The sequence below is a fragment of the Propithecus coquereli genome, unplaced genomic scaffold, assembly GCF_000956105.1.
Source record: "Propithecus coquereli isolate 6110/MARCELLA unplaced genomic scaffold, Pcoq_1.0 Scaffold74, whole genome shotgun sequence".
NCBI classification, from domain to species: Eukaryota; Metazoa; Chordata; class Mammalia; order Primates; family Indriidae; genus Propithecus; species Propithecus coquereli.
Window position 1 is genome coordinate 5,907,981 of NW_012153507.1, and position 9,302 is coordinate 5,917,282.

Genomic DNA, 9,302 nt, shown 5'->3' on the forward strand with positions numbered 1-9,302 from the left:
AGGGAATGGAGCGGGGAAAAGTGCAGAGACGGAAGGCAGCAGTGCTAACCTCCCTCTTCAGTTTCTTCCCCCCTCCTTTCTCATTTGGTTCGGGGGAGGGTGGGTTGGGATTGAGAAGGGACAGGACCTCACAGCTGCCCTTGGGCTGGGAACCGTAATGCAGAATATGTGGGCAGTGTCCACAGGGAGGTGAGGCCCTCTGCACCCAATGAATCCAGCAGTCCCGCCTGGCGCTCCTGGCTGGGTCTGCCCCTCCAGCCGGAACAGCTTCTCAGCCACTGCAGGGGGATGGGGCTCACTCTTGGCACAGCCCAGAGTCCTGGCAAGTGCAGCGAATCCAGGTGGGAGTCTCCTCAGGCAGGCTTGGGGCGAGGTGGTCTGTTTGGAGTTGGCCAGACCCGAGCGGGGGCTGAGGGTGGGCACTGCAGCGGAGAGGGGGACTGGAGAGCTGGGCAATGAGCAGTAGTGAGTTGGTGGTGGTGGCTGGAGGGAAGAAGCTCTGACTCATCTGGAGCTCCTGTGAGCTGCATGCTGGGGAGAGCCTAGCAGCAGAGCTCCCCTTCTAGGTGCGTTGCCCTGGACCAAGATAATCAACTTTGAGTCAAGTTGTCTCCAGTACCCAGCCCCGGCCCAGGCAGGAATGTCTCACCCATAGTTTGCAACCCCTAGGTGTCACCTTTACCCCAAGTCTTCCTGGCCAGACCCTGTGTCTTCCTAGGGAGAATTTGACGGGCCATGGGCTTGTCTGACACTAGGGCCCACCCCAGGGGCCTAGCCTCCATTGTCCCTCTCTTCTTTCTACTTTAGGGCATCTCTCCCTAGGAGGAGAAAGTCACGGCACTGTGCCTGGGGGTAACAGACCATGCAGGTTTGTAACCAGAGAGCTTTCTTCTTTCCCCACCGCTCCCCTGCCTCCCTGAGGCTCCGCCTTCTAAGAAGCACCTACTGAGGGCCAGGCGGCGGCGTGCCAGCTGTCAGCTCCGTGGCTCTCCGCCTTCCCCCACCCCACAGAGAGGTGGTATGTGCTTGTTCGCTGCACTCCCACAGGCTGGGGCACAGATAAGATAGGCTGCAGCCTGTGTGCAAATCCCCGGGGTGCCAGGCACTCCACCGCTTTATCTCCCGCTCAGGAAGGCTTGTAGACTGCCAGCGAAGGGGAGTGATGTCACCGAAGACAAAACATTGAATTCACTGATATTTACCCTAAAACAACAAACTCTTTGTCACCTTCCCTAATGTATTTATAGCTACTAATTATTGGTCACAGGCCTGACGACTCTGAGAAATGCAATGCTGACACGGAGAACCACTGCCTTCTCCCAGAAGATTCTCCCGAAAGCCCAGGAGGTGGATATTACCATATTATTTCCCCCATTTTGTCCCCACATGAGGACACTGGGTCTCAGAAAGGGCAAGACACTTACCCAAGGCCACACAGCAATTAAGTAGAGGAGCAGGGATTGGAGTCCAGTAGACCTGGCTATGAGCCTGGCTGGGCTCACTGAGAAGTGGAACTGCCGAGGGACTGGGGGACAGAGGGGCGGGGTGGGAGTGCTCCTCATCGGTAAACTGAAGATGGTAGTTCTTTCCTCATGCGGTTGCTTTGAGGATTAGATGAGACACACGTGGAAAGCACTTTGCGTAGTGAATGCTAGCACACGGCAAGTGCTCAGGACAGGAAGTGTGGGGAATAAAAGGTGGGGTTTGTGTGCATGCTGGGCTGGGATGGGACCCGGTGCCCAGCAGTGCCACCACCCTTTACTACTGCCCTGTCGAACGTGGTCAAAGATGCTTCGAGTGGCCCTACCCCCCTCCCTGGAATAGCTTATTTTCAAGGCAGACACTGACTGGCTTTGAGAGGTGCTCAGCCGTGGGGCTCGCCTCCCTGCTGGCTGTGCCTGTCACCTCATCCAGCAGCTTTGTGAGGAATCCCAGCGTTTCCCCTTAACCCATCTCACTGCAGGCTCAGCTCCTTCCTTCTGGAAGGAAGGCCCTCACTGGCGTCTCGATATTTTGCTTTGTTTTCTGTTGGTTTGCTTTTTGTCCCATCTGAGGTCACAGTTTCATTCCTAATTTGGCCTCTCTCATCTCTCCTGACCCCCCTTGAGGCCCTGGAGCCCAGAATGGGGCTAGGAGGAAAAGCTCCTCTGCACGGCACCCCCTTTTCTCGTTATCTCCTAGCATCCTGGTCTCCGTGGCTCTCTACGCTGGTGTTTTGTGACACTCTGCACTTGCAGGACTGTTCCTGCTGCCTGGAACAATCTCCTTCCAGGTCTCACCTTTATCTCCTTCAGGCCTTCATTCACATGCCACCTTCCCTGACCACCATATTTTAAATTGGGCACTCCACCCTCAGCCTGCACCCCATCCTCCTTTCCTGCTTTCTTTTATCACCCAGTATATTTTATTTATTTTCTGTCCTCACCCATAGAATGCACACTACACAAAGGCAGGCGTTTGGTTGGTTTTGTTCACGTAGAGTAGTGGTTGGCCTGATGTAGGTGCTGGATAAATATTTGTTGAATGAATCAATAAGCGTCACACCACCCTCATGCATCCCCTGGCCTGGTGACACAGTGCCTGGCCAGCCCAGGGGCCTGGCAACCCAGCCTGTCCTCGGATCTGAGATGGAACCCAGCTTCCAGTGCTTCCTGATTGTTCATTTCCAAAAGATAAAAATCCAAGAAGCTGCACCCCTTACAGCCAGAGGAGTGGAGGTTGGGGATAGAGGGCGGTGTGTGTGCTCTGGGCAAGTGGGGAAAAAAGAATGGGAGGAGGGCAAAAGGAAGAGGTAGGAGCTAACTTTGGTTCATTTAGTCCTTGCCTTCAGCCTTGAAGTGGAAAATCACCGTGGAGGTGGAGGGAAAGTGGGCTTGGCCCGAAGCGGCCAATGGAGAGGAGAGTTGGGGAAGGGAGGCAGAGAGGAGTAAGAGGAGGAGAGAGAGGTAAGATGGCTTCAGACGCTCCGCCTAGTTTGGCTCACCTGAGGGTAAAAGGTAGCCCTGTGCGCCTATTCATATGTGTGTGAGTGTGTGCGTGCAGGTGTGTGGGAATTCACAGGACTTGGGCTCAGCGGGGTGCTGGTGGGAGGAGATAAATCCATGGCTGTGTGTGGAGGCTGCCTGTGAGTACGTGTTTACCAAGGATTGGGGATAATGGGTGCAGAGAGGTGTTTGTCCTGTGTGCGTAGGCATCTGTGTGTTTGTACGTGGCTCCGTGGAGAACAATACGTCCCATTCCTGCCTCAGCCTCTGAAGGAGGCCTTTGAGAGCTTGGCAAAAGGCCCAAGGAGCAGTGGAACAGGGAAGGAGCTGGATGATAGGACCCCAGGGAGGGAACAATAGAGGGTCTGGGATTAAATTTGTTGAAGAAAAGGCTAAAAGGGTGAATTAATAACTGTCTCCTTGCAAAGAAATGGGTTTTAGCCCCAGTGGCCAGGGAGGTAGATTAGAAGAAAATGCACTGTAGTTGCATCTAGAGAAATGTGGGTTAGACAAGGAAAAATGATCCTCTTGACTCTGAAAGTTATTAGCTTCTGGAATCTCTTAAGGGTCAGGAGGAATGTCTTCAATAATAGGACAAATCTCATCTTCTTATGGAGGAAAACGGGCAGTTCTGCCTGGGAATGCTCATACACACACTCATTTTTTCATTCCTATATTCATTAATTTAACAATTATTGAGGTTCTACTTTACATCAGGCCTTATGGGGGAAATGGACTATTAATACATGATCTCTTTGCTCAAAGAGTGCATTGTTCCATAGGGGAGACAAAACACAGATAGGAGCCATGATAATTCAGGAAGCCAGTGACATGTGCCTTGCGAGAAGGACAAATGGCGCTCTGGGGGAGGACAGCTCACCAACCTCCCAGTGCTCTGGACGCATTCCTGCTTGGTGACTGGCGATGATGTCATGGGGAGCTGAGGCTACATACCTTAGGGGTCATCTCCCCTGATTAGCCCAGGGGAGTGGGCAGCCTGTTAGGGGGGCTCCTCTGGAGAAAGGAGCAATCACTGGCTCTGTGGCCAGAGGTCAAGTGGTGGGTGAGGCGGCTATTCCTTTCCTGCATGGGGTGGGGGCGTGCAAAGAGGTCGGAGTCAGGGTGAGCACCAGGGATCAGGCAAGAACAGATCAGCATCCCTGGGGCGGGAGGTAGGTCGGGTTGGGGGGCTTATACAACCATCTCTTCAGATACTGGGGCTGTCGCATTGTTTCACCCCACTGTTGACAGGACCTGAATTTTGAATTGGGTTTCCATTAGAGAAATATGGCTCCATGTGGTACTGATCCATGATGATGATGATGATGGTGATGTGATATTCACTACCATTTTTCTGCTAGTCACTGTGCTAGGAACTCTACTTGCATTCTCTATTTGTTTTTTCATTATTTCAAAAAATATTTCTTGAGCACCTATTCAGGGTGAGCCGCACGCTGGGTGTTGGATGATACAGAAATGAACAAGACAGTCTGTGTCCCCCTGGGAGGAGCTGAAAAGGCAAGGAGCCAGTTATAACACAGTGTGATATGTGGCATGATAAGGGGAGTTGGGTGCTGTGAGAACCCAGCCTTGTAGGGAGGGGCATCAGTGAAGGTTTCTGGAAGATGGTGATGTCTGAACTGAGTACTTAAGGATCACTAGAAGCATGAGGGGGAGGCCAGTGATGGCGAGGAGGAGAGTGTCCTAAGAGGGGTGTGCCCTGTGCATGGGCTGCAGGTGAGAATACGCAGAACTGGACCATAGAATGCATGTGTTTAGAGGCATGAGGGCTGAGAAATGCAACTGAAAAGGGAAGTCGGGGCTAGATCATTGGAGGAGCTTCAAGGACAAGTTAACAATTTTGAACATCTCATTGAGGGCATGGGGAGCCATGGAAGGAGTTTGAGCTGGGGAATGAAGAGTTGAAGGTTGTGCTTTATTCGGAAAGTTGCCTTAGGCTACAGGGTGGAGAATGACCTAGGGTTGGGGAAGTCTGAGGCAGGCAGACTTAGGAGGTTATTACAGGAGCCCAGGCTGAAGTGAGAGTGCCCTGGGTGGGTTCAGGGAAGGGCAGTGGGGATGGAAAGAAGAGAATGGATTTCAAAATTGTTAAGTACTCTTTGATTCACTGTGGAGAGTGAAGGAGAGGGAGAGGGGTCAAGAGGGATATCCTCTGGCTTCAGCAACTAAGCAAATGGTGCTATCTGTCTCTAGGCTAGGAAATCCAGCAGAAGGAGCTCAACACCACCACAAAATATTATTCTCTCCCATTTTACAGATGAGGAAACTGAGCCTGAGAGAGTAAAAGTAACTTGCTGAAACCAGCTAATGCACAAACTGAGATTTGAACTTATGACCACAGCAGTCCAAGCTATCACCTGCCCTATGAGGAGCTTCCCCAGTGAGGTGGCTTTCCCTGGGACCAGGTTCAACCTGCAGCTGGTTTGAGCTACATTCTTTCTGTAAGCAGAGGCCCAGGGCCACAGTGGAGGAAGGAAGAGGTCAGGCTTGGGAAGAGGTGCAGGAAGTTCAGCTCGGCAGCAGCCACCTCTCCGAAGCAAACGAAGGTCTGGATGCTTTAGATGGGAACTGATGGAGGGTACCTGAGGTCCAGCGCTCAGATCCTGTTCCTTGGGGTTTCTATCCTCAAGGCTCAGATAGCCCAACTTTTACCTTCAGCAACAAAAGCTACCTCTGACCACCAGAGCAATACCTGAGAGTTGCACTTTTAAGGTATTAGCATATCTATTAATTCCAGAGAAGCTTGTCACCTTTTGGGAGGCCTTTAGTATTTTTATACCTTTTGGAGAGAAGAGAAAAACTGGATCCTAGAGACTGTAAGAGATTTGTCCAGGATCCCCGAGTTCTCGAGAGTAGAAAGCATGCCTTATGTGTCTTCGTGAGGCTCACGGCTCTCAGAACAGATGGTGCCAGGCCAAGAAGGAGCTCAGTTAAAGTTCACGGTTTTAAATTGGTTCTACATGTACTAGATCCGTGTCTCTAGATTCCTGGTTACTCAGCTGATGTTGAAAGTACCCAAAGTCAAGTACTCCTGGAGATGGCGTCGGCTATAGACTACAGTGGACACAGGATGGTTGGGATACCCTAAGCCCCAGCCTATATCGTCTCCTAATCCTGCCACAAGGAGTCCCAACTTCTTGAAATGTGTTCTATTCTCTAAGTGAAGTCCTCAGACTGCTAGCACTGGAATCTCCTGGGATGCTGGTTAGAAATGCAGGTTCCATGACCATCTGGTCATAGAGACACGAGGCCTGGCAGTCACTGAGGGATGTGGCCTCGGCATGGGCAGGGTTGTGATCATCTTAATCCCCATTGTACACTCCCTCCTTCCCTGCCGTGCCTTCTCTACTATGCTGCCTGGTAGAGTAGGCTTTGAACAAGTAAATGTGTTCAATGGATTTAAAAAAATGAAATGCAGATTCCAGTTAGACCTATGAGACCTACAGACTGAGAGTCTGTGGCAGAGCTGGTGGGGGTGGTAGCCTGAATTTGCATTTTAAACAGGCTTCTCCCATAATCCGTAGGCAGCACTATCCTAGGAGATTTGGAGAGAAGTTTTTCCAGTAGGAAAATTGAGGTCTGGTAGGCCCTGGCCCAAGGCCTTGAACAGGAGCTGGCCCTACCCCCCAGCCTGCACTGTTTGGTGACTGTGGCTAGGTTGCCAAGGGAACCAGGCTGTGTAACTTCCTGGCTTTGGTGGTTTTCCCCCTCCTTGGCCTTATCTCAGCATCCGCCACCCAGTCCAGGGCCCGTGCTGGTCACGTAGGAGGGGAAGCTGGTGCCAGGAGTGCAGAGGCGTGTCCAGGACACCAGGGCAATGCAGGCCACAGGACCTGGGGTGGGCAGGAGGGTGGAGATGTGGTTTTTGAGAAGGCAAGGAGGCCGCAGATTCCTTAATGTCTTTCTCCAGGAGCCGGGAGATATCTGCCCAGTAGGAATGTGGGGAAGGGATGTGGGGACAAGCATGGGGCTCTCTTTGTCATTAGTCTGGCATTTCATTCCTCATTCATGCCTGATCCCCCCTCCCTGGGAGTGCCCTTCTGGCCTGTGTACTCTCCTCTCCTCCTTCCTCCCTCCCTTCTCTAGACCCAGGGCCTCCAGCCACAAGCACCCCACAGTAGTTTTCACTTCCACTCCCACCCTATCACCCCTGCCCCAAGCTCCATCCACCCCACTCATTCTCCTTGGTTCCACGTTTCTTCCTGCCCCACGGCGGGTCTTGCAGACTGTAGCAAGAAGGATTGACCTGACTGTCTTCAAGAATCGGAAAGAGATGGAGAGTCTTGAAGAAAGAGGTAACACAGCAAATAGTTTGAGTAAAATCAGTCATGCATTTAAGTATTATTTATGTTTTAAGCCCAACTTTGATTTAGAAAGAATTTAAGGCAGTTTCAGGAGTTCAAGTACTCCAGGAAGAAGGGGACAGTGAAATAGCCTCTTAGGCGTCTATGCAACTTGCAGCGTTTATGATCTGATTCCTGACGGTGTTTACATTACACTAAGGAAAAAGAGCCCCCATATTCCCATGCTCTAGTGGAAAGAAAAGGGAAGAAAACAGCCACACACCGTGCAAATTGATTTTTGAGTCTGGTCTTATCCTCACACTACCTCTCTGTGGGGTGATTTCCCCATCTTGCAGAAAAGAAAACAGGGCCCAGGTGGTTAAGCAAGTAACCAGAGGTCTCTCTGCTCTAAGTGGTTGAGCCAGGTTCAAATTGTGAAGAAAAGTCATCACTTTCCTTCTTAACTGTGCTCTCCCAGTGAACACAAATCCTGGTGGCACTTCTTCGAGGCTGTGTGAGATGACATTATGGACTAGGACCCAGGCCTAGAAGAAACGATGCTTTACTGAGGAATAAATGGGCATGGACGGATTCCTTTCACGGGGGGCTGGGCACCCTTAAAAGGGGAACAGCAGCTGTACAGAGGAATGAGGGCCAGAGGAAGGTGGGGGACCCCTGTCCTGGAGAACTGCCAGGAGTTAGCAAAGGAGTTCAGAGAAAACACGAGAGAAACAGACCACCACTAACAAAGAGCTACACGCACTCAACACAGACTCTTCCACAGGAATGTGGAAACCCCTTGTCTCACTCTAAACATGCGATTCTGCTCCCCTATCCCACTTCCTTCCCCCTCTTCTTTCACACCAGCTTAAGCTTCTCCGACCCCTGTGCTTGGAAATGCAGGCTCCGAAACGTATTTCAGAGGAGAGAGGGCAAAGGGAAGGAGCAAGAAGCAGGGAACCAGTCTCCCTTCTCCCTGTTCTTAGACAAGAGACATGCTCAAGTGAGAGGCCGGACTTTTCATTTTAACCAAACAGCTCTGCTGGACCTTGTCTCCCAGCCTCCTCCCATCTGAAATGTGCTTATTCATCACAGAGTCAAAATTTCCTCAGTCAGTGCGGGGAGCATCTCAGGGGCCAGTGTGGTGACCAGGTGCCCAGAAGACTGCAACACCCACCGGGGGAGAGGAGGAGGTGCCAGGACCAAGTCCAGCCCAGGATTGCTGGGCTCTGCTCCCAGCTGGCTCCCAGCTCCTCTCCTGGCCCTGGGATCCTTGCATCTGGTGACAATCAGGCTTTATTCTGAGATTTCTCTGGGAGCAGCTCCTCTGGGGCTTCTCTGGGAGTAGGAAAGGTTAGGCAGCTGGAGGTGCGGTCAGGGTTGGGTGGAGAATCTGGACCTGCCCTCTTCCTCTGGCATCTTTAGCCTGTTAAACCTTCCCCGTTGTTCTCAGCCCAGTAGCTTGCTGGGCAGTGAGAATGGGTTAAAAATGGGACAGAACACAAGGAGGAGAGTGCAATGAGAGTTTGGGGATCAAGGCAGAAAGAAAAGGACTCCAAAGAAGTACGAGTAGAAATGAGGGGAAGAAAAAGAAGGAAAAGATGAAAAAGAATGGTGAGGGAGGAGTATGCAGAGCTTGGCTGAGGTTGGGAGGTGAGAGTAAGGGCACCCCCATCCCTGCCTGATACGGCTGTGCTTTTGAGCCAAGTTTTACTGAGAAGGGAAAGGTTGCCTCCCTACTTATCAGGGGTGGAGCCTGGTTTTGTGAGGCCTGAAGCTTATGCAATTTTGAGAGCCCTATTTGAGAAAAATAAAATACAGAATTATTAATACAAAATTCATTACAGAGTAAACATTTATTTGGAATAATAAAATAAATCATGACAAATTATAAATTTAAAAAATTGGCAAATACTATAAACATCATAATCTCTAGAAGAGTAACACAAGATTAATAGGAATTAACTGCCTGAAGCAACTCTAAATTGCAGTTTGACCCTTTTTGCCTGTATAT